The 25,288-nt window shown below is 50.2% G+C and overlaps 1 protein-coding gene across 4 annotated transcripts in view; it reads left to right on the top strand.

Annotated features, from left to right (window-relative positions):
* The window catches only part of cln8 (CLN8 transmembrane ER and ERGIC protein), a 61,599-nt gene that overhangs the window by 9,190 nt on the left and 27,121 nt on the right, over positions 1-25,288 (top strand). For 2 of the 4 annotated variants that reach the window (XM_072498628.1, XM_072498629.1), the window contains exon 2: positions 16,825-16,975. The exons of the other annotated variants lie outside the window; for them this stretch is intronic. The gene's annotated coding sequence lies outside the window, so the exon portion shown is untranslated. The remainder of the gene's footprint in view (positions 1-16,824; positions 16,976-25,288) is intronic. 4 annotated transcript variants of the gene reach the window in all.

Raw genomic sequence — 25,288 nt, 5'->3', positions numbered from 1 at the left:
GGGTGAGGGAGCGGAGTGCAGGTGGGAGGGGTATGAGGGAGAGTCTGCAGGTGGGAGGGGGGGTGAGGGAGAGTGTGCAGGTGGGAGGGGGTTGAGGGAGTGTGCAGGTGGGAGGGGGCTGAGGGAGTGTAGGTGGGAGGGGGTTGAAGGAGAGTGCAGGTGGGAGGGGGGGGTGAGGGAGAGTGCAGGTGGGAGGGGAGTGAGGGAGAGTGTGCATGTGCGAGTGGGGTGAGGGAGCTGAGTGCAGGTGGGAGGGAGTGAGGGAGAGTGCAGGTGGAGGGGGGGTGAGGGAGAGTGTGCAGGTGGGAGGGGAGTGAGGGAGAGTGCAGGTGGGAGGGGAGTGAGGGAGCGTATGCAGGTGGGAGGGGGGTGAGGGAGCGGTGTGCAGGTGGGGGGGTGAGGGAGCGGTGTGCAGGTGGGAGTGGGGTGAGGGAGCGGTGTGCAGGTGGGAGGGGGGGGTGAGGGAGAGTGCAGGTGGGAGGGGGGGTGAGGCAGAGTGCAGGTGGGAGGGGGGGTGAGGCAGAGTGCAGGTGGGAGGGGGGGTGAGGCAGAGTGCAGGTGGGAGGGAGGTGAGGGAGAGTGCAGGTGGGAGGGGGGGTGAGGGAGCGGAGCGGAGGTGGGAGGGGGGGTGAGGGAGCGGAGCGGAGTGGAGGTGGGAGGGGGGTGAGGGATGAGGGAGAGTGCAGGTGGGAGGGGGGTGAGGGAGAGTGCAGGTGGGAGGGGGGTGAGGGAGAGTGCAGGTGGGAGGGGGGTGAGGGAGAGTGCAGGTGGGAGGGGGGTGAGGGAGAGTGCAGGTGGGAGGGGGGTGAGGGAGAGTGCAGGTGGGAGGGGGGTGCGGGATGAGTGCAGGTGGGAGGGGGTGAGGGAGAGTGTGCAGGTGGAAGGGGGGCGAGGGAGCGGCGTGCAGGCGGGAGGGGGGTGAGGGAGAGTGCAGGTGGGAGGGGGGTGAGGGAGAGTGCAGGTGGGAGGGGGGGTGAGGGAGAGTGCAGGTGGGAGGGGGGTGAGGGAGAGTGCAGGTGGGAGGGGGTGAGGGAGAGTGCAGGTGGGAGGGGGGTGAGGGAGAGTGCAGGTGGGAGGGGGGTGAGGGAGAGTGCAGGTGGGAGGGGGGTGAGGGAGAGTGCAGGTGGGAGGGGGGTGAGGGAGAGTGCAGGTGGGAGGGGGGTGAGGGAGAGTGCAGGTGGGAGGGGGGTGAGGGAGAGTGCAGGTGGGAGGGGGGTGAGGGAGAGTGTGCAGGAGGGAGGGGAGTGAGGGAGAGTGTGCAGGAGGGAGTGGAGTGAGGGAGAGTGTGCAGGTGGGAGGGGGGGTGAGGGAGTGTGCAGGTGGGAGGGGGCTGAGGGAGTGTGCAGGTGGGAGGGGGTTGAGGGAGTGTGCAGGTGGGAGGGGGTTGAAGGAGAGTGCAGGTGGGAGGGGGGGGTGAGGGAGAGTGCAGGTGGGAGGGGAGTGAGGGAGTGTGTGCAGGTGGGAGTGGGGTGAGGGAGCGGAGTGCAGGTGGGAGGGAGTGAGGGAGAGTGCAGATGGAGGGGGGGTGAGGGAGAGTGCAGGTGGGAGGGGAGTGAGGGAGAGTGCAGGTGGGAGGGGAGTGAGGGAGAGTATGCAGGTGGGAGGGCGGTGAGGGAGCGGTGTGCAGGTGGGGGGGGGGTGAGGGAGAGGAGTGCAGGTGGGAGGGGGGTGAGGGAGAGTGTGCAGGTGGGAGGGGGTGAGGGAGAGTGTGCAGATGGGAAGGGGGTGAGGGAGCGGAGTGCAGGTGGGAGGGGGGTGAGGAAGCGGAGTGCAGGTGGGAGGGGGGTGAGGGAGAGTGCAGGTGGGAGGGGGGTGAGGGAGCGGTGTGCAGGTGGGAGGGGGGTGAGGGAGCGGAGTGCAGGTGGGAGGGGGGTGAGGGAGAGTGTGCAGGTGGGAGGGGGTGAGGGAGAGTGTGCAGATGGGAAGGGGGTGAGGGAGCGGAGTGCAGGTGGGAGGGGGGTGAGGAAGCGGAGTGCAGGTGGGAGGGGGGTGAGGGAGCGGAGTGCAGGTGGAAGGGGGGTGAGGGAGCGGAGTGCAGGTGGGAGGGGGGTGAGGGAGTGTGCAGGTGGGAGGGGAGGGAGAGTGTGCAGGTGGGAGGGGGGTGAGGGAGCGGAGTGCAGGTGGGAGGGGGGTGAGGGAGCGGAGTGCAGGTGGGAGGGGGGGTGAGGGAGCGGAGTGCAAGTGGGAGGGTGGTGAGGGAGCGGAGTGCAGGTGGGAAGGGGGTGAGGGAGCGGTGTGCAGGTGGGAAGGGGGTGAGGGAGAGTGCAGGTGGGAGGGGGGGTGAGGCAGAGTGCAGGTGGGAGGGGGGTGAGGCAGAGTGCAGGTGGGAGGGAGGTGAGGGAGAGTGCAGGTGGGAGGGGGGGTGAGGGAGCGGAGTGGAGGGGGGGTGAGGGAGCGGAGTGGAGGTGGGAGGGGGGTGAGGAAGAGTGCAGGTGGGAGGGGGGTGAGGGAGGGTGTGCAGGTGGGAGGGGGGTGAGGGAGCGGCGTGCAGGTGGGAGGGGGGTGAGGGAGAGTGCAGGTGGGAGGGGGGTGAGGGAGAGTGCAGGTGGGAGGGGGTGAGGGAGAGTGCAGGTGGGAGGGGGGTGAGGGAGAGTGTAGGTGGGAGGGGGTGAGGGAGAGTGCAGGTGGGAGGGGAGTGAGGGAGAGTGCAGGTGGGGTGGGTGAGGAAGCGGAGTGCAGGTGGGGGGGGTGAGGAAGCGGAGTGCAGGTGGGGGGGGTGAGGAAGCGGAGTGCAGGTCGGAGGGGGGTGAGGGAGCGGAGTGCAGGTGGGAGGGGGGTGAGGGAGAGTGTGCAGGTGGGAGGGGAGTGAGGGAGAGTGCAGGTGGGGTGGGTGAGGAAGCGGAGTGCAGGTGGGGGGGGTGAGGAAGCGGAGTGCAGGTGGGGGGGGTGAGGAAGCGGAGTGCAGGTCGGAGGGGGGTGAGGGAGCGGAGTGCAGGTGGGAGGGGGGGGTGAGGGAGCGGAGTGCAGGTGGGAGGGGGGTGAGGGAGAGTGTGCAGGTGGGAGGGGGTGAGGGAGATTGTGCAGGTGGGAGGGGGTGAGGGAGAGTGTGCAGGTGGGAAGGGGGTGAGGGAGCGGAGTGCAGGTGGGAGGGGGGTGAGGGAGCGGAGTGCAGGTGGAAGGGGGGTGAGGGAGAGTGTGCAGGTGGGAGGGGGGGTGAGGGAGCGGAGTGCAGGTGGGAGGGGTATGAGGGAGAGTGTGCAGGTGGGAGGGGAGTGAGGGAGAGTGCAGGTGGGAGGGGAGTGAGGGAGAGTGGAGGGGGTGAGGGAGCGGTGTGCAGGTGGGGGGGTGAGGGAGCGGAGTGCAGGTGGGAGTGGGGTGAGGGAGAGTGTGCAGGTGGGAGGGGAGTGAGGGAGAGTGCAGGTGGGGGGGGTGAGGAAGCGGAGTGCAGGTGGGGGGGGTGAGGAAGCGGAGTGCAGGTCGGAGGGGGGTGAGGGAGCGGAGTGGAGGTGGGAGGGGGGTGAGGAAGCGGAGTGCAGGTGGGAGGGGGGTGAGGGAGCGGTGGGAGGGGGTGAGGAAGCGGTGTGCAGGTGGGGGGGGTGAGGGAGCGGAGTGCAGGTGGGAGGGGGGTGAGGGAGAGTGTGCAGGTGGGAGGGGTGAGGGAGAGTGTGCAGGTGGGAGGGGGGTGAGGAAGCGGAGTGCAGGTGGGAGGGGGGTGAGGGAGAGGAGTGCATGTGGAAGGGGGGTGAGGGAGCGGAGTGCAGGTGGGAGGGGGGTGAGGGAGAGTGTGCAGGTGGGAGGGGAGGGAGAGTGTGCAGGTGGGAGGGGGGGTGAGGGAGCGGAGTGCAGGTGGGAGGGGTATGAGGGAGAGTCTGCAGGTGGGAGGGGGGGTGAGGGAGAGTGTGCAGGTGGGAGGGGGTTGAGGGAGTGTGCAGGTGGGAGGGGGCTGAGGGAGTGTAGGTGGGGGGGGTTGAAGGAGAGTGCAGGTGGGAGGGGGGGGTGAGGGAGAGTGCAGGTGGGAGGGGAGTGAGGGAGAGTGTGCATGTGCGAGTGGGGTGAGGGAGCTGAGTGCAGGTGGGAGGGAGTGAGGGAGAGTGCAGGTGGAGGGGGGGTGAGGGAGAGTGTGCAGGTGGGAGGGGAGTGAGGGAGAGTGCAGGTGGGAGGGGAGTGAGGGAGCGTATGCAGGTGGGAGGGGGGTGAGGGAGCGGTGTGCAGGTGGGGGGGTGAGGGAGCGGTGTGCAGGTGGGAGTGGGGTGAGGGAGCGGTGTGCAGGTGGGAGGGGGGGGTGAGGGAGAGTGCAGGTGGGAGGGGGGGTGAGGCAGAGTGCAGGTGGGAGGGGGGGTGAGGCAGAGTGCAGGTGGGAGGGGGGGTGAGGCAGAGTGCAGGTGGGAGGGAGGTGAGGGAGAGTGCAGGTGGGAGGGGGGGTGAGGGAGCGGAGCGGAGGTGGGAGGGGGGGTGAGGGAGCGGAGCGGAGTGGAGGTGGGAGGGGGGTGAGGGATGAGGGAGAGTGCAGGTGGGAGGGGGGTGAGGGAGAGTGCAGGTGGGAGGGGGGTGAGGGAGAGTGCAGGTGGGAGGGGGGTGAGGGAGAGTGCAGGTGGGAGGGGGGTGAGGGAGAGTGCAGGTGGGAGGGGGGTGAGGGAGAGTGCAGGTGGGAGGGGGGTGCGGGATGAGTGCAGGTGGGAGGGGGTGAGGGAGAGTGTGCAGGTGGAAGGGGGGCGAGGGAGCGGCGTGCAGGCGGGAGGGGGGTGAGGGAGAGTGCAGGTGGGAGGGGGGTGAGGGAGAGTGCAGGTGGGAGGGGGGGTGAGGGAGAGTGCAGGTGGGAGGGGGGTGAGGGAGAGTGCAGGTGGGAGGGGGTGAGGGAGAGTGCAGGTGGGAGGGGGGTGAGGGAGAGTGCAGGTGGGAGGGGGGTGAGGGAGAGTGCAGGTGGGAGGGGGGTGAGGGAGAGTGCAGGTGGGAGGGGGGTGAGGGAGAGTGCAGGTGGGAGGGGGGTGAGGGAGAGTGCAGGTGGGAGGGGGGTGAGGGAGAGTGTGCAGGAGGGAGGGGAGTGAGGGAGAGTGTGCAGGAGGGAGTGGAGTGAGGGAGAGTGTGCAGGTGGGAGGGGGGGTGAGGGAGTGTGCAGGTGGGAGGGGGCTGAGGGAGTGTGCAGGTGGGAGGGGGTTGAGGGAGTGTGCAGGTGGGAGGGGGTTGAAGGAGAGTGCAGGTGGGAGGGGGGGGTGAGGGAGAGTGCAGGTGGGAGGGGAGTGAGGGAGCGGAGTGCAGGTGGGAGGGAGTGAGGGAGAGTGCAGATGGAGGGGGGGTGAGGGAGAGTGCAGGTGGGAGGGGAGTGAGGGAGAGTGCAGGTGGGAGGGGAGTGAGGGAGAGTATGCAGGTGGGAGGGCGGTGAGGGAGCGGTGTGCAGGTGGGGGGGGGTGAGGGAGCGGAGTGCAGGTGGGAGGGGGGTGAGGGAGAGTGTGCAGGTGGGAGGGGGTGAGGGAGAGTGTGCAGATGGGAAGGGGGTGAGGGAGCGGAGTGCAGGTGGGAGGGGGGTGAGGAAGCGGAGTGCAGGTGGGAGGGGGGTGAGGGAGAGTGCAGGTGGGAGGGGGGTGAGGGAGCGGTGTGCAGGTGGGAGGGGGGTGAGGGAGCGGAGTGCAGGTGGGAGGGGGGTGAGGGAGAGTGTGCAGGTGGGAGGGGGTGAGGGAGAGTGTGCAGATGGGAAGGGGGTGAGGGAGAGGAGTGCAGGTGGGAGGGGGGTGAGGAAGCGGAGTGCAGGTGGGAGGGGGGTGAGGGAGCGGAGTGCAGGTGGAAGGGGGGTGAGGGAGCGGAGTGCAGGTGGGAGGGGGGTGAGGGAGTGTGCAGGTGGGAGGGGAGGGAGAGTGTGCAGGTGGGAGGGGGGTGAGGGAGCGGAGTGCAGGTGGGAGGGGGGTGAGGGAGCGGAGTGCAGGTGGGAGGGGGGGTGAGGGAGCGGAGTGCAAGTGGGAGGGTGGTGAGGGAGCGGAGTGCAGGTGGGAAGGGGGTGAGGGAGCGGTGTGCAGGTGGGAAGGGGGTGAGGGAGAGTGCAGGTGGGAGGGGGGGTGAGGCAGAGTGCAGGTGGGAGGGGGGTGAGGCAGAGTGCAGGTGGGAGGGAGGTGAGGGAGAGTGCAGGTGGGAGGGGGGGTGAGGGAGCGGAGTGGAGGGGGGGTGAGGGAGCGGAGTGGAGGTGGGAGGGGGGTGAGGAAGAGTGCAGGTGGGAGGGGGGTGAGGGAGGGTGTGCAGGTGGGAGGGGGGTGAGGGAGCGGCGTGCAGGTGGGAGGGGGGTGAGGGAGAGTGCAGGTGGGAGGGGGGTGAGGGAGAGTGCAGGTGGGAGGGGGTGAGGGAGAGTGCAGGTGGGAGGGGGGTGAGGGAGAGTGTAGGTGGGAGGGGGTGAGGGAGAGTGCAGGTGGGAGGGGGGTGCGGGAGAGTGCAGGTGGGAGGGGGTGAGGGAGAGTGTGCAGGTGGAAGGGGGGGTGAGGGAGCGGCGTGCAGGTGGGAGGGGGGTGAGGGAGAGTGCAGGTGGGAGGGGGGTGAGGGAGAGTGCAGGTGGGAGGGGGGTGAGGGAGAGTGCAGGTGGGAGGGGGGTGAGGGAGAGTGCAGGTGGGAGGGGGGTGAGGACATGCAGGGTTGTCTCACTTGCTTCTGCGCCTCCGACCTGGCATGTCGCGACCTCCCGGGTGGCAGATCCCCCAGCGAGGTCCAGGGCCCTCTGCTCGTGGACATTTAGGGGGTGCAGCACAGGGGAACCCCCTCCGGTTCTCAAACGTTCACGTTGGTTGTGAGCTGTCTTGTCCTGGGGGGTGTGGGGGGGGGGGTGGGGGGGGGGTTGGATAAAGCATCACAATTAGGCGGGTATTATCATGGCGTGCAGATATAAGCTACATTAATGCTGGTTTACGAGACAGTTGGAGCCACGCCATGGCATCTCTCCAGGGGGGGTCCCGGGGCTCATGTGGGTCGAGTAAATCGTTGTGCACCCTAACCCCCCCCCCCCCCCCCCCCTCGTGCCCGGGGGGGGGGGTTGTGACCCGGCGGCACCCTCATGGCACTTACCCTGGCATGAGGGTGCCACTTACCGAGTGAGGTTGTGCAGCTTCTTCCGACACTGCTCCCCCACCGGGGGGGTGTGCCCCACAGCACTGACAGCGTTGCCAACCACGCCTCACCGTGCTGGGTGGCTGGCGATGCCCACGTCTTGGGCAGAGGGTGGCCCTTCGGTTCTCCACCTCATCTAGGAGGGTGTCCAGGTCCGTGTCCCGGAACCTCGGTGCGGCTAGTCGGCGCTCAGCCATCTCTCCTTCTCCTACTCCAGGTCCTTCCATGTGCGGATCGTGCCATTTATGGTGCAGCGCCGCGTCATTCGGGCGTCGCGCGCTGACCTCGCGGCCCCGATCCTAGCCCATTTTCGGGCCCTGAATCGCTCTAGATTGGGGCCGTTTCGCGCCGTCGTGAAACTCAACAGCGTTCACGGTGGCGTGGGCACTTAGTCGCGTGAGCGGAGAATCGCGCCCCATGCATTTGGAAGGTGCTGTCTAAAGTCTGATGAGTCACTGCAGTCTCCCTCGGTTTCCCCGAACAGGTGCTGGAGTGTGGCAGCTGGGGGATTTTCACAGTAACTTCATTGCAGTGTTAATGTCAGCCTACTTGTGACACTAATAAAGATAATAGATTATTACCTTGTAGATGGTGCATACAGTGGCAACAGTGTGCACCAAGTGATGAGTGTGGTGAATAGGATACCAATCAAGCAGACTATTTTGTCCTGGATGGTATTGAGCTTTGTTGCTGCCCTCTGCTGGAATCAACTGACGAAACAGACAAATACTGATACTCGCTGCAAGTTTGATTTATACAGCTTTTATTATTTAACTCCGACTTTAGCTATGTGCTGATTTTACACAGTTAAATTATTTTCAAGACTCACAACTTGAACAAAAGTATACTACCCGATAGAGAGAACAAAACCGTGTTCTCAGCAAAATGCCCAGTTGCAAGCCATCATTCTGTCCAAATTAAATTAATTCTGCAGAGGCAATTTTTCACACCGTCAAATCTGTTGACCTCTTTTACCATCATGCCTCACAGCACAATGATGGCCATCTTTCCCATCGTTTCCCTCCCCCCTCCTTTGATCCACTGAATTGAGTGAAGCAGATCACAGAAAACCTTAGCCAGTTTTTCCCATCAGGCAGATATTCAAGTCCAAGCTACATTACAGCTAATCATAACTAATTAAAACAATTACATTAATAGCTATTATTACCGAATACGATATAATTTGTTCCCATGGGTCAAGTTGTATATTTGTTCCCCACTAACTCATTTCTTTAATTTGATTTATTTTTGAAAAATATTTTATTGAGGCATTTATATTTACACATCAAATATAACCACAAAACAAGCCAACAGGGCTGCAAATAATCAACTCAATACCTAACATCCCACCATTCCGGCTCCTACACCCCAGCTCCCCTACCTTTACTGAGCTGCCTTAAGTTGGCACCCTGTTATTTTGGGTTAATGCCCCTATTGGTCAAATTTTGTAAATGCTCATTGCCAATCCCATGATGGCACTAATCCTTTATTCACTTCTTCCAAATTTTCACTCAATTGTTCTATCTTCCAATTTCCATAAATACTGGAAAGAATTTGATTCTGATTCTGGTGTCAGTCATTAGCTTTCTCTTTTATTATCTGGTTAATTGTTTCTGCATGCCCTTCCCGTACTTGCGCAATATCTAACCCTGCTCAATTTGTTTGTTCATTTCCCTCAGTCTTTTTCTTCGATATATAATATAATAATTTCTTTAATATATTTTTCACTTGTCGCCTTCAAATTCTCAATTTTTCATCCAGATTTTACAAATCTAAAGTGTTAACAGTAGTCATTCCTGGACAGTACATTGTTGCTGCATCATTTAGCATACCCCATCATTTCCTACTTCTTGGCCTAATAAATATTTTAGTCTGTCGGTTATATAATCTCTTGATCTGGTTAGGACACCAATCCGGGAGCCTTATTTTTACAATAATTAAAACTACTGGCACTAATTCGTAGTTTACATTATCATAGTGTTTTTCCAAATATTCTTCTAGACCATACTATTTTCAGGCCCTGTGACCATATTTGGGCATTCAGCCCAGTGGTGCAGGGATCATTGGAAGTGGAGTTATGTGGATTGTGGTAGGGAAGGTTGTTGGATTTGATGGCCCATCCCACTTTATAAACACTTTATCGTGCGCGCCTATTGGGCCTGACGACATATTTCTAAAGTCTGGTCCTGCCTTCCCCGATTAGATTTAGGATGCCTACATTTAACCTGATGTCCAAAGCAGGCACCTGGTTGAGGTGTTAGCTGAGATAATTAGCTGTTCTGACCATTCCACGGGCATGAGTTTGTCTATAGGACATTTTATACACGTTTTTCTATTTAATGGTCATATATGCATCTAGATTAGTACACCAAGTAAGAATCTTGCTGGGCTTGTTGACTTTTTTATGTGCGATGTCTGTAATGGTCCATGGTATGGATGGCCTCTAACCCACGATTCTTTCTTGGTTATTGTTTTGTATCTCCGATATCGTGACATAATTTTCATAGATGGTTGTCTCTGTTAATGCTGTGATTCCTCCAGTCCCAAGAGTCGCCACACTGATAATCACCAAGTCTGTTTCCCAGTCCATCTTTTCATACCTAGTATTGAGATCAAGATAGTATATGGTCTTATTTACAGTTTTGATGTTGCTCGACAATCAGCCAAAATTTCTTCTTCACTAGGATCTTATCAGATTAATCTTCTCCCATTTTCCTTTTTTCCTCTTTCAACCTGAGACTATCTCCTTCGAGATTATGCCTTTTAGTGCTCATACAAGAATGCCGTCTGATTAGAGCAGGTGGCAGCTTCTGCAGATGCTCCATTCTCTACTAGGGGAGGATGGGAAGGTGTAACTGTATCTTGCTTTTAATTTTTTCCAATTAAGGGGCAATTTAACGTGGCCAATCCACCTGCACTGCGCACCTTTGGGCTGTGGGGGTGCGGCCCACGCAGACACTGGGAGAATGTGCAATTTCACACAGATGGTGATCCGGGGCCGGGATTGAACCTGGGTCCTCGGTGCAATGAGGCAGCAGTGCTAACCACTGCGCCACCATGCCGCCCAACTGCAACTTCCTAACTTGAATCCAGCAACACATTGTGCTGGTGATTGCCCTGAGGGTTGAATAGCTTTAACTGATTTACATGGTACCAATCGGCTTTACCAGAGTCCAAGACTTTGTACACCGAGGGACTTGTTTTGCCGACTATAGAATGTGGTCCACTATATTTAGAGGACTAAAACTTTCCAGGTTGGTGGATTTGGAGCATGACATTATTCCCAATCTCATACTCCACAGCCTTGACGTCATCAAAATATGCTTTGCCGCCCTTCTTTTTCTGACCCCCTTTAACTGCATCGGTCATATGGGCGGCTTGGATATTATCCCTCCGCTTTTGTGCAGCTTTTTTATGGCTGATAAACCTGTCTGTTCTGGCTCTGACGTATCCGATCCCAACAAAGGTTCCACTCCTCTCCGAGGGTGTCCTGTCATCAGTACATGGGGAGCAAAACCTGTGGAGCTGAATACGGAATTCCGTACTATCTTTAGGACAAAGGGCAGAACTGCATTCTAAGTTGGTCAGTTTCCCGAATCATATTTTTCAAAGTTAGTTTCATTCTTTCCACTATACCGCTACACTGTGGAGGCTAGGCTGCTATGTGGAACAAAACCGGTCATTACACTCTGCATCACCTGAGTGGTGAAATCAGTTCCTTGGTCTGATTCAGTGTTACAGGGAAGTCCCCATTTAGTGAACACCAGCTGTACCTGCACATTTGCTGCTACTTTTGTCATGCCCATCCTGCTAGGGAATGCTTCAATCCATTTACTAAAGGTATCGGTGATGACAAAGATGTATTTGTTGCCCCCATTACATGGTGGCAAGGGGCCCACATGGTCTATTTGTAAATTCAGCCATGGTCTATTTACCAGCCTGGTGTGTCTAAGCTCTCCTTTCTTAGCACAGTGGTCAGGATGACCTGTCCTTTTCATTTGTTATAAGACGCCAGAAATACTCCATCCCTGATCTGCTCCAAATCCTCATCCGTGGCTCAACAAAACTTTTAAGGGTGGGGGCGGTGGCTACCAGTCCGAGCCTTGGTGTCCCCGGGCTTCCCCCCACTCTCTGTTTTTGCACAAATGGTCCCTTGGGATCATTTGCTGTCAAGACCTGACATTCATGCAATTCCCCTTCGTAGTAACGATAGTCTGTGAGGAAGGTAGGTGTTCCGGTTCTCTTAACTGTAGTACCACAGCCTTGGAGCATTAGTGTCCACAGGAAAGGACGTGTGACGTTTCCCTTTCCTTTGCCGACACTTAATCAGACCTTGTACCAGGTCCTCTCTACTGTATCCCACAGCCGTTAATATGGTCGTATTCGTTTCAAGTGTTCCCCCTGAGTCTTGTAAGGCTTGAATACCGGGATTTTGTTTTACTGTTTCTGCTAACTGGGCTATTGTACGTGGCGTGTTATACTCTATGCCCCTGGTCTGTGTTGTGGTGGGTTTCATGGGCATTGGTTACAGAGCGGTGGTTTAAGATGTTCAGATCAAGGAGGAGAAGGGGTTAGGCTTCTCTACTTCCTCCCGATTTCCTTATTCTTGAGTGGCTTGGCCTAGTTCATCCCAATCTGCCTCTCCTTCCTCCATATTCTTTGATTCTACAGCTCCAAAGGTACACATCAGATCCCTCTGGATCTTGAGTTGTGACTTCAACTTATCTGTCTCATGCTGACATCTGTGGTCAGTGATTTGATGTTGAAAGGTTTTACTCATTTGATGTATCACTTTGATGGCTCCTTGTAAATTAGCACATCTCTTATTCAACTTTTAATTTCTTTCTGAGCTGAGCTTCATTCACAAACAACTTGCTCCTTTTCCAGATAAGCCTTCTCAGTTTCCATTTGGAATTTGCTCCTATGTAACAAATTCAGCTGATTCTTTTGCACCTCTAAGTAAACTGATTTTGCAGCTTTATACTCTTGTTTTAAAGTTTCTATTTCCAAGTCTTTATTATGTCAATTTCAGCACAGTAGCACAGTGGTTAGCACTGTTGCTTCACAGAGCCAAGGTCCACTTTGATTCCTAGCTTTGGTCACTGAATGTGGAATCTGCACGTTGTCTGCGTGGGTTTCCTTCGGGTGCTCCGGTTTCCTCCCACAAGTCCTGAAAGACGTGCTTGTTAGGTGAATTGGACATTCTGAATTCTCCCTCTTTGTACCCGAACAGGCGCCGGAATGTGGTGACTAGGGGCTTATCACAGTAACTTCATTGCAGCCTTAATGTAAGCCTACTTGTGACAATAAAGATTATTATTATTTCTGTTCTTTATCCTTTTCCCTTTCAATTTCCAATAAATACTACTTAACCAAAGTTACAAAATTTTGTGAAAATAAGTTATCTTTTGGAAAATTCAAATTGGATTGCTATCAAATTCTTCTTATCTTTGTTTTGGAACAGACAGACCTTCACAACTGTATTATTTCAAACTCGAGAACAACCCTTTTGAATTCTAGTACGGTTCAAATTTATTTTAACCAGAAACTCTCAGCAGTTCAAATTAATTAATTTTAGTTCCCTTTCCAAACTAATTCTTTGAATCTACGATGCTTGCGCACAACACACTGCCTCAAGAATAATTTGACTTCAATGTGTGGTATTCCTTCAACTGGGCAAACAAGCACGGAGTAAGGGTCACATGTCTGACCTCACGCCGACATTCCCTTATCACAGGAGAGACAGAGAAGAGCGAGGAGTGCTTTTAACTGTCCCGGTTTTGGAGATGACAGCTAGAACTGCTTGCTGATGGCTGATTTGTGACATGGTGTTTGCATTTGAACTAAACACTGGGACTGGTCTTCTTCACGGGAGGCAGCACTTTGTGGCTGAATTAACTTCCTCAAAATCCCCCCTGCATCTTCTAACTCCACGCTTGGTCTGATATTTTCTGACTGTAAATCATTATCTTGTTCCAAACCTTGGTCTAACAGCGGTAGTTTTTTTCTTAGCACCACACACCCTATCATGTGCCTCCTGTTACCAATGTAACTGATGCATCCGTTCCATTCTGCTGCTCATCCACAGTTTCCTTAAGTCTTTGCATCTGTTACTGTAAGGCACTCAGATGTGCTCTGTAGATCAACTTATTCAGGAATTTCCTCCAACTCGTTTCCTTTCTGAAGCTCTTTAGAAAATCTATCAAGGATGCGCTTGTAATCTCCGTCATTCTTCTGCAGCTCCCAGGACATCATTTGCTCCTGTCTCTGTTGCTAAACTGTCTATCAGTCACATTGTAGCATATGCCAAAGTCATTATTCCTTTGATTTTACTGCTCCACAATCTGGGGCCGGGGGAGCGGGGTGGTTCTGCTGTAAATCTTGTCATGCTCTCCAATCGAAGTTCATGGTATTCTCTTCCTCTTTTCCTGATGACATTCTATCACTGCCCATCACTAAGCAGATTTTTTGAACTTGCGCGGTCCTTATCAACTTGTTTACATGCAATTTATTTTAGGGGTCTGGGCTCCTGGCTTTGGTTACTGACTTTATCAACTGTAACCCATCAGAAAGGCACTGCCTCCTTCCCTGAGTACCGTTTCCCATTCTGGCTGAGACTCAACCATTTCTCAATTCAGTTAATCAACACAGAATTAACTGTTTTTGGGGACTGGTGCCAATCTGGCAGAGAGGAAAAGAAGCGAGTGCCTCTTAATCCTTTTAAACTCCTTTCCAGATACTTTTATCGCTAACTTCCCATCCAGTTTCTCCTCATCTACGCACTTGAAGTTTGCTGGACATCCCTCAAGGTTGATTAATGGAGCTTACTTTTGTTATTAACCGTTAGTCACTCTAATCTTTTTGTCTGCAATGTCGGTCGTTTGAACATGCCCTCTGAACTAATCGACTGCCCAGTCCTTAGTTTATGCCCCCTTCACCCATTTAATCTTGGCCATCACCTGCCCTCTTAATTCAGGCTGGGCGATTGAGATGTTTAACTCTGAATCGGTCCAATTAGTCTAAAATCTAGACATTTCCCATCTGGGGTGCCAATATGTTGCTGTCCTTTTCTGGCATCAACTGATGAAACAGACAAATATTGATACTCACTGCAAGTTTGATTTATACAGCTTTTATTATTTAACTTTAGCTATAACCTGATAGAGACAAATTGTCCAGGCTCGCTCGGGTATATGCTGTGAGCGACCAAACCCGGGTCTTGTCTTGATCCCCGGGGTCATTGCCGTTGAGATCTTAAAGCTGCTACTTTTTATAAACAATCCTGTAGTATGTAGGCATCATTCGTCCTTGAGAGTGGCTTGTTCTCACTGTTCCAAAACATAATGTCATCATCAAAATGTCCAGTTGCAAACCATCCTTCTGTCTGTTCCCATGAAACCCATTCTCCAGAGTGGCAGTTTCTTGCACAGACAAATCTGTTGGCCTCTTTTTGACTACCATGCCTCACAGCACAATGTTGGCCATCTTTCCCATCAGATTCTTGGCTGTTGTTTGTGCTGCACCCATTCAGGCAAGTGGCGAGCATTCCATCGCACTCCTGAAGCGCAAACAAAAAATGTATTGATGCACTCCTTCTGCATCTGTGTACAGAACAGACTAGATAAAGTTTCAGTTGTAGCTCCTTCAGAACTGGTAATAATGATGGTTGGTGATTTCTTTCAAGGATAGTATGGTTAGCTGTAAATTAATGCTCCTTCCACTCTGCCCTAACTTGCTTGTCTACTGCATCAAGTTGACATTTTCTAAACAAATGCTGTACGTGGAGCACTTGAATGATACCAGCTCAGCCCATTATTTGCAGAGTTGGATTGAAACTTCCCAAATGTGTTTCTTAAGTGTCCTTGCGATTAGAAGACTTGAATCCATTAGTCTGAACTAGATTTCAACCCACCCAGAGATAAAAGATGAGGGCCTCATTTAACCCTCTGCATCACCCTTGTTTTCCGGCTCGGGTATTTTTAATACTTTCACTTTCTGGTACACTTGGAGAATGTCAGGCTTTACTTGAAGGGCAAGGCAGTATCAGTATGACACACAAAGTCAAAATCGAGCAGACCTTTGAGAGCTATAAAAGAAAACAATCAAGGGGTGTAAAGAAAATAATCTCAAAGAAACTGCGAGCAGTATCAAGACTAACCGCAAAGTTGTTTATAAATAGATTTTTAAAGAGGAGTACGGGCCACTTAAAGTTTGCATGTGGGACAATAATGATTACATAATGGGGGATGATAAAATACCGCGCAAAGAAACATTCAGACATAGGAAGGAGAGGAATTTGGTAGATTGAAATACAAGTTTAAAAATGGGAATAGAGAAAAAGATATAATTGACAAGTCGTGGGGGCTAGATGGTTCTACCCCAGGGTGATAAAAGATAAAGAAGGAAATTGAAGATGCACTGATGATTTTCCAACCCGCTCTGCATTCAGAAATTCTGTCTTGGGCTTGGAAAATTTTAAATATTACTCCCAATATTTAAAGTGGAAGAAATCTGACGAGGACAGACCAGCCAGTTTAACGTCAATTGCATTCAAGTTACTGGAATGAATCAGGTTTTACCACTACCCCCCCCCCCCCCCCCCCCCCCCCCCCCCTCACGTTGCTTTTAGTGAATACTAGAATAATTATTTTTTTCAAAACTGCTGGTCCACATACAACCTTCTCTTGCTGAGCGTTAGAGGTAATCTGGGAAGCAAGTCATATTGTCTTTTTGGTCAACTTATTTTGGCATATACTGGGCAAATAGTTTATGCCTTCTAGCAGGAGGGGATGTAGGGCAATTAATAAAGTATGTTTTAAGTTTTACTTTTCTAGGGTTTGTTACGTGAGGGAGATATTAGGAACTTGGGTGCAGAAATGAGATCTAAGATGTGGCAGGCAATTTGGGGGTTGAACAGACTGAGGGGGATAAAAACCTGATACGCCCACACCTGGCCGAATTACATTGTCCCAGTCACGACTTAAATTCATTAGTGGGAATACACAGGGTGCCCCTGAGCCATTGTCCTTTGTAACACTCCTGTCTGACCACCCATCAACCCATTACAGAGTCTGATAGTCTCTTTGTCCGTCAATGAGAGGTTAATTGCATATCAATAGCATGGCTCTGTTCTTTTGTTTAAATGGAAGTAGGCCATCAAACAGTCAAATCAATGATGATACGTTCAAGTCTGGAAACCACAGAGAAACATTGTCTGAGGGGCATGGCGGAGCTTAGAGAGAGAGAAAAAGAATCCTGTTTTCAACAGGTAGGGGAGAGGCTTTCAATATCAATTGAGAGAGGTCATGAAATTGCCACCGAGGCAGGCTTTGGAAAAGTTTCTGAACAAAAGTCCCTAAGAAAAATTGCTTTGTGTATATATTGCCTTTATCTGCCTGTGTAAGTGGCATGAGAGCAGCATGTTCTGTTAAAGTGCTGTTTAATGGGAACTAGTGTGTTAAGGTTGAAGAACGACATTTCAATAAAGTTTGTTTATAAAATAACCAAGCCCCATCATTCCTGGAACAAATTGATCTTTCCGCCCCACTTTAAAATTTAAAAAAGTTATGGCTCAGGTTCAGTCTCTTGGCCACTGTTCAGAGCTGACCAGGTGTCCGTAACAGGTTATCGAGACCTACCATTTCCAGATCCCACTGATGCCAGCTTCTAACATGTAAACATTAGGCTCTAATGGGTTTCTATTTCAGATCTGTAAACCTGGTGTGTTAGCAAAATCCAGTGTCAGCTGCATACTGACCTCCATTCTGTTGGTACTGAATTTTTATCTGATATGTATTCCCAAAGGAAATCCTGATGAAGGTAATGCTGCAGCTGTTTATCCATAGAATGACTGCCAATTGAATGGAGAGATTTGAAATGGCAAGTCGCCAAAGGATGGAAACGGATTTTCCACAGCATAAAAGGTTTTTGAAACTTCCATGAATTGTTTCATGTGGTGAGTACTAAGCCAAACTTCATTTTGCAGCGATTAACTTTGGAGCCACCGGTCTAATCGGCCAATAGTGAGAGAATGTGTTGGCGCATCTGAGACTGGGAACTCGTATTTGTGAAATTTTGTGATGAACCTGCTTCCTATGAGTTGGCCACCTCTTCAAATCTTTTTGAAGTGTGCTTTCTGCTTTTATCACCTACTGTTGTTAGGGAATTGACACTGCAGCTGTTCTTTGGCTCCCCGTACCTTGTTCCAGGAGATCATCATGTGATCCCTGATTGTGTGGCTGTGGACAAGTCATGGTCACATCCTCCCATATGCACATCAGCAGGGCTCACTGGAAAGAAATCAGAAGTGAGAATCGTGAAGCAACTTTCTTCGAACAACTTGAGGAAGTACTGGTGGCCAAATGTTACACCTTGCCGCCCCAGATGGGAATTAATCAAACGCTGACTAGAAATCAAACTCAACTTCCTGGTTTGTAAGGCTCGGAATTGATCATTTAGATTTTTCCTTCTCAAACATGTCTTTAGTGCGCCCATTTATATTGCTTTTTATTTGCGATTGGCACCATTTTATTAAAAAAGAATCCGAATGTCTAAAGTTTTTAAAATTCATTTTAAAAATGGAGCTGATATCAATCCTGAGTTGGCATTGACTCAATGAGTCACCTTCTTGAACGACTGCAGTCTGTGTGGTGAAGATCCACTCATAGTGCTGTTAGATAGGAGTTACAGATTTTTTGACTGATGAAGGAATGGCAATATATCCCAGTCAGATCAGGTGTTTTTGACTTGGAGAGGAACCTGTGTAGTGACGGTGCTAGAGTTGGTCTCTGCGTGTCTGGTCATGGAAAGCAAAAAATCGAAAATCCAGATCACGGTGCAGTAACAGCTGCTGAGCTGTTTGACTGTGGAGGAATTGGGGAAGGAAAAGTTCAACCTTATGTCAAAGTGGCTGGGGCGGGATTGTCAATGTCCATTGAGTCTTATCCCAGCATGAAAGAAGGAATATTGTGATTTCTGTAACCTTTTAAATGTTTGTAATTACATTTCATCTGAGATAAATATGGAATGTAGCTTTTGTTCATCAGTAATGTTCCTCTGATTCTGGATGTAGAACCATACAGTACAGATGAGGCCCTTTGGCCCAGCAAGCCTGCACTTGACACACAGCCTCGAATGTTACAAAATTTCAAGCTCTCATCCAAATACTTTGTGAGGTTTCCTGCTTCAACCCTCCCAGACAGTGCATTCCAGATACCAAAACAGAAAATACTGGACAATCTCAGCAGGTCTGACAGCATCTGTGAATAGAGAAGGGAGCTAATGTTTGAGTCTGGATGACTCTTTGCCAACTCATTTGACTCTCTGTTAAAGTCAGTGCATTCCAGATTCCCACCCCCCTTGGGTGAACAAATTGTTCCTGAAATCCCCTCTAAACCACCTCCATAAACCTCCACCTTTCACCTTAAAATTATGCCCCCTTGTTATTGATCCTTCAACTAAGGGGAACAGCTGCTTTGTGTCCAGCCTGTCTATACCCCTCATAATCTTATACACTTAATCAGGTCCTCTCATAGCCTTCTCTGCTCCAAAGAAAACAACACCAGCTTATCCAGCCTTTCTTCATTGCTAAAATGCTCCATCCCAGGCAACATCCTGGTGAATTTCCTCTACACCCTCTCTAATGTAATCATATCCTTCTATATTGTGGTGACCATAACCAAACACTATGCTAGCTGTGGCCTATCCAAAGTCCTGTAAGGCTCCAACATAACCTCCCTGCTCTATAACCTGTGCCACAACTAATAACATCAAGTGTCCTGTATGCTTTCTTAACTGCCCCCCTATTCACCTGTCCTGCTGCCTTCAGGGATCTATGGACAAGCACCACAAGATCCCTCTGTTCACCTGAGCTTCCTCGTGCCCTGCCATTCATTGAGTACTGCCTTGTGTTACGCCTTCCAAAGGGCACCACCTCACACTTTTCAGGGTTATATTCCATCTGCCACTGATCTGCCCATCTGACCAATCCGTCTATATCCTCCTGTAACCCAAGACCTACTTCTTCACTGTCAACCACTTACTTGGCAAATCTTTTTGCATCGTCTGTCTTCTATCAGCCAATTTTGGATTCAACTGGCCATGTTACCCTAGATCCTACATTCTTTTACCTTCTTTATCACTCTCCCATGTGGGATCTTGTCAAAGGCTTTGCTGAAATTCATATAAACTATATCAACTGCACTACCATCATCTACACACATGGTAATCAAAATGTAATCAAATTTTTGGGCGTGACCTCCTCCGACAAAGCCATGCTTACTGTCCCCGATCCAACCCTGCCCCTCCAAGTGAGATTGATTCTGTCCATCAGAATTTTGTCCAATCCTTTCCGTACCACTGATGTGAGACTCATTCGTCTGTAATTCGCTGGTTTATCTCTAATAATAATCTTTATTGTCACAAGTAGGTTACATTAACATTGCAATGAAGTTATTGTGAAAAGCACCTCGCCATCACATTCCAGCACGTGTTCGGGTACACCGAGGGAGAATTCAGAATGTCCAAAGTACCCCAACAGAACATCTTTCAGGACTTGTGGGAGGAAACTGGAGCACCCGGAGAAAATGCACGCAGACACTGGGAGAACGTGCAGACTCTGCACAGACCGTGACCCAGCGGGGAATCGAACCTGGGATCCTGGTGCTGTGAAACAACAGTGCTAACCACTGTGTTACCGTGCCGCCCCTCTACCATCCTTCTTGAAAAGTGGAATCATATAAGCTGTCCTGCAGTCCTCTGGGACCTCCCCTGTGGCCAGAGAGGAAATAAAAATTTGGTTCAGAGCCCCTGTACCTTCCCCTCTCATCTCTCTCAGCAGCCTGGGACACAACTCATCTGGGTTTGGGAATTTGTCCACTTTTAAGCCCTCCAAATCTTCCAGCACCTCCTCACTCCCTTTGTCAAACTGCTGAAGAATCTCATAGTCCCGTATGTGAATTCTGCACATACGTTCTCCTCTCCAAAGTGAAAACCGATGTGACGTACTGCTACCTCAAACACCTGTCCGGTTTCATTCCCCACAACTAGGTCCAGCACTGCACCATCTCTTGTTATTGTTTTTATACACCTCAGTGAATTGTCTACATATCTGTTCCTCTTTTGCCTCCTATTGGCCTGTAATACAATACCACCACTGTGACTACCCCCTTTTTATTGCTAAGCTCTGCCCACAATGCCTCATTAGAAAACCTTTCCAATATATCGTCGCTCCTTGCGGCAGTAACAGACTCTTTAATTAATAATACATCATCACCTCTTTTACATCCTCCCCTGTCCTTCCTGAAGATCCTACACCCTGGAACATTGAGCTGCCTATCCCTCAACCACGCAACAACATCACAACTCCACGTGTCAACATATGCCCTGCACTCATCTGCCCTACCCATGATACCCCTAGCATTAAAGTGAAGCCATCCAACTCGCCTTACTCCCTTGAAATTCAACATGCCACGTCCCTATTGCATTAACACTGTGTCCCCATCTCCTGCTGAAGTGTTGCCTCTGGAGGGATAGTGAATATTCTCAAATTACCTGCTTGAGGGAGAAAAGGGTTAGTTACTTTGCACCCAGCAGGTGAAGATCTTGAAGCCAAAGATCTTCACTATTTATTATATATCGTCGCTCAATACCTCAGACATATTTTTCTGACAGCACTGCTTCAATTGTACTTAAAGGATTAGTTCAGTCCCTATTGTGTTAAGTTGAATCAGTCCCGCATCACCAACATTTATTCCTTTTCACAATTTAGGCAGAAAAGGAACTAAAATTTAAATAAACGTAGTCTACTATTTCCAGGAAGTGTGCTGCTAAGTTGGTGAAACCTTTAATAAATTTGCAAGGGGTGTGTAAAAGTTTCATTTCTTATTTTGGGGTTTACAATTCTGCACAAGAAGGCTGTATTTATTTTTCCTGTAAAGCTATTAAAAGTAACATTCTTGTAAAGATACTTCCTCCTTCATTCAGATTAGACCTAATATATTTGCAGACGAAAGAGATTAGAAAAACAAGTTAAGACATGGAGGAGGAGGACTGAATAACTATCCATGCAACTAAAACCTTGGGTGCAATTTAACAACCAAAGAGCCCCACTTTGGGCACGAATAGCGGGATGTTTCTCGGCGCCTACAATGCAGGGAATGACCCCGATATCAAACGGGGCTCTGGTTTTTTTTTTAGGCCTTGGCAAGGAATGCTGTGCCGAGGTCGCACTTGCATTCATTGTCAGTGCAGCCGCACTTGTACATCATTTTCACTGCAGCAAGAGGTTGGGGTGCCATTTTTAAATTCTGCCCCTATCTTTTGACACACCCCACACCCCCAACCCTAACCCTCCTTAGCTTGCCTGTTACGGGGTCAGCGAGCTCCATTTCATAAGGGCAGAGCATGGCCAGGCCTGATCCCTGGCACGGGCAACCTGGCACCGGTACCCCTTGACACTGGCACCCTGGCAGTGTCCCTGCCAACCTGGCACTGCCGGGGAGAGTGTTGCCTGGGGGGCGTACTGCCGATGGCCTGAGGGACCACTCCAGGTGTCTCTCCACCTGGTCCACTTTTGTGTGCACCAGTGGTAAACGGCGCCAATGCGAGATCTCCGAGGCAGGGGCAATCATTCCTGGGTGCTGGGAGAATCCAGCACAGAAATTTTAAATGAGCCTAATTGCTGGATCCCGCCCACCATTCCCAGCATTGAATCTCTTGCGAGATTCAATGGCATAGTCGAGTCAGGCGCAACAAAGCCATTCAATCGCGCTACTTGCCTCTTAACTTCTACCTTGTTACAATTATATATCACACCTAAAGGTTGAGCAAATATACATGATTGTCTGAGATGAAGATCAAATATAGCAAATCAAACATATTCGGATATCCAGTTTATTCAATGTCAAATGCTATTCTCATTCACTAAGTGTGAATGACAAATGAGTAAGAGTGGAAAGCTGAGCAATTGACAGTTTCCATTTATTGTTGGAAAGCTATTGGCTTTCATTACCAACGTTGTCTCAAGCCCTCCACCAGCATTGTCTGGAGGCCATGTTAATCTAAGGCTAATTATTCTCCACTTTATTTGGGTTCCCTTCTTGTTCCACTCTAGAGGTCATTCTGCACTTTATTCAACGGGCCCCAATTCATTTACAATGAGGTTCAGTTTTTCTACGAGGACGGTAATTGCAGGAGTAGCTGTGGGTAAAGATGGGTTTGGGAGCGTTGCAAGTCAGTGTGATGCTAGTGGTAGTTGAGACTTCCAAGATCTTCTCTGTGATTCTCTTCCTTTCTCCTTGTTTGTCTGCTAGTGGTTCCCAGCTAACCTGCTTGAATGTTCACTCATTCATGCCAAATACTTCCTGGTCTATCCACCCTCAATATGACTTTCTTTTTCAATAAGCCCTTGGCAATTATTATATCCAAGGTTACCTTTGGCTTCGTCTTTGGAGGAAAATGTATGGAACCACCTCATGTAATAAAAATAAACAGAATTTCAATCATTCAGTCAATGGAATACTGACCGTGATGTATTTTCTGATTTGTCGTCACTTGTGCTTATGTCAGTATGTTTCACATTTTGTACAGATTAATTATGTGAAACAACTTGAATAGAACTATGATCTCTTCATCAAGATTGTTGTCAGGGTTTTGTACAGATTTATGATGTGAAATAACTTGAATAAAACTATGATCTCTTCATCAAGATTGTTGTCAGGAAGTATTTCATCAAGGAAAGCATGATTAATATTTGGAAATATCTTGAGGTAGGAGAGAAGAGACAAGAGATTTAATAATCTTTTATTGTCACAAGTAGGCTTACATTAACACTGCAATGAAGTTACTGTGAAAAGCCCCTAGTAGCCACATTCCAGCGCCTGTTTGGGTACGCAGAGGGAGAATTCAGAATGTCCAATCCACCTAACAGCACGTCTTTCGGGATTGTGGGAGGAAACCGGAGCACCCGGAGAAAAATCCACGCAGACATGGGGAGAACGTCTACAATACTGGAGTATTCTGTTGTACTAAGAGGCAGTGCACAGCTGAGCTGTCAGTCGTTTCTATGACCAGTTGGGCTGATGTGCTCTCTTTTGATTGTATTTTTATTGTCTGGAGGAACCTTTATGTTCTCAAACTATTGCAAGATGGCATGCAACCATTGAACATAGGGTTTTACACATTATTAACCATCAGTTCAAAATCACGATGGCTCATTTTCCTTGGAGCTTGCGGGTGGGATTGGGTTAATCAATGGCTATTTAAAGTCCGGTTGGCTCCAAACAGATAAAGTGGTGATAGGAGATTGCAACTTTGTCAATCCTTCCATGGTCTATGTAATCAGACAACTGGGCCAGGCACCTTTTTATACAGAACACGAAAGCTAGATGCTGCAATTCTGAAGTGAAAACAGAAAATGCTGCAGATGGTCCAGCAACATCTGTGGATAGAGAAAAAGTTTTTTTTTTTATTTAAAAAAAAAATGTTTTATTGGAGGCATTTTCAAATATATACATAACAAAAGAAGAAAAACAAAAAACAACAGCAAACAGCCACACCATCCATATACACACCCCCTGCCACCTCGGCGCCTGCCACCCCTTTATTTAACTTATAACCCAGACCCTGGGCCAAGGAGAAAATAACCCCCCCCCCCCCCCCCCCACACCCTGCTGATGAGTCCGTACTCCTTAAAGAAGTCGATGAACAGCTTCCACCTCGAGGTGAACCCCTCTGCACCCCTGATGGCGAACTTGATTTTTTTCTAAGTGCAGAAACTTTGCCAAATCGCTCACCCATACACCTGCGCTCGGCAGCATCGAGTCTGCCAGCACAACAAAATCCGTCTCCGGACTATCAGGGAGGCAAAGGCCAACAGGTCAGCTTCTCTTTCCACCTGCACTCCCGGGTGTGAGAAACAAGAGTTAACAATTCAGAATTCAGACCGGTGACCTTTCGTTAAAGCCAGTTTAGTTTTATCTGGGTGATTGCAACTCAAATGTTCAAGTTGTTCCGTATAACTAATCCTTGTTGCCTTTTTGAAAAAAATTTATGAACGTTCAAAAAATATTGTAAAAGTTGGGTAGCTACAATTCCAACGTGTAGCATAATCCTGGGTTGGATAAACACTGGGAAGCTTACCGACTTGTATTGTGCAGGTTAATTTAGCCGTTTAGTCAGTTTAACTTCAGTAATACACCTGCACAATGGAATTCTGCTTTGTCAAACTGTACAGTTTTTTGGGTTTGGGTAAGTGGAACCTGTCCTTGTGGACAGTAAGTGTGGGCACTATATCAGAACAGAAGTCCTGCTAATATAGATTTATCAATAGCTTGATCTAACGGCGTGCGGCCGGCTGTGACCGAGGTACATTTCTTGGGACCAGGACATCCATATCTATCCCTAGTCTTGATGTATGTTTTCCCGGATATCTATTCTGCTGAAAGCCTATGATTCAAATTGGAGTTTCGAGTGTTTCATGGTGTACGGTAATTGTCCCTCAGAAGCTGAAACTTCCCTGGCAATTCCCTTGCAATCCTTCCCTAATGAATTTCCAGGGGGCTTCCCAAGCACACCATCTTCTCACGCTCCCCCAACCCTCTAGGAACGGTGATTCTGGGCCATGGAAAATCGAATGTTTAACAGTTCATAAAGTGTCCATCAGAGAGCTTATCATGAAATAGACCAGTCGTCCTTTAAAAGTCTAATTGTTATGTGAATGATACATTTAGGTTCAGACGTCCCACTCCAAAATTTCATTACATAATGTTAAGATAACAATCCAGTGCAGTACTGTATAATATTAGCAGTGTTGTCATTCAGATGTGAAGTTATGAAAACATTTTGGAAAGTTTCTAAGAGATCTAATGGAAGTGCAGGCTTTGTCAAATTTTGCCAGATGATACTTCTGGTCCACTTTTATATATGTTAAAAGCACCATATAAATTTATGTTGTTGTTATTTTGTGAACAATTAGTAACTTTATTTGGAAAATGTTCCCAAGTTTATTTCATGCACTGTTCCTCGAGATCCTTACATTCCCTTACATTCCCTTAAAATATTCACTGTAGTGTTATGATCCAGCAGATGTTAATTACTACATAAACCATCCCAAAGGGGAACTTGGCCTACATATCACAACTTTTTTTTTTGTATGTAGACAATTGGGGGAAAAATGTCGACTGAAGTCAGAAACCACAAATTCCAGTAACTTTTGGGATTTTAAATAATAAACATTTATTACCAAAAGAAAACTTAAACACACAAGATT

This window comes from Scyliorhinus torazame, chromosome 4 (assembly GCF_047496885.1).
Source record: "Scyliorhinus torazame isolate Kashiwa2021f chromosome 4, sScyTor2.1, whole genome shotgun sequence".
NCBI classification, from domain to species: Eukaryota; Metazoa; Chordata; class Chondrichthyes; order Carcharhiniformes; family Scyliorhinidae; genus Scyliorhinus; species Scyliorhinus torazame.
Note: the sequence above shows the minus strand (reverse complement) of the source record. Positions and strands in the feature narration are given on the sequence as shown.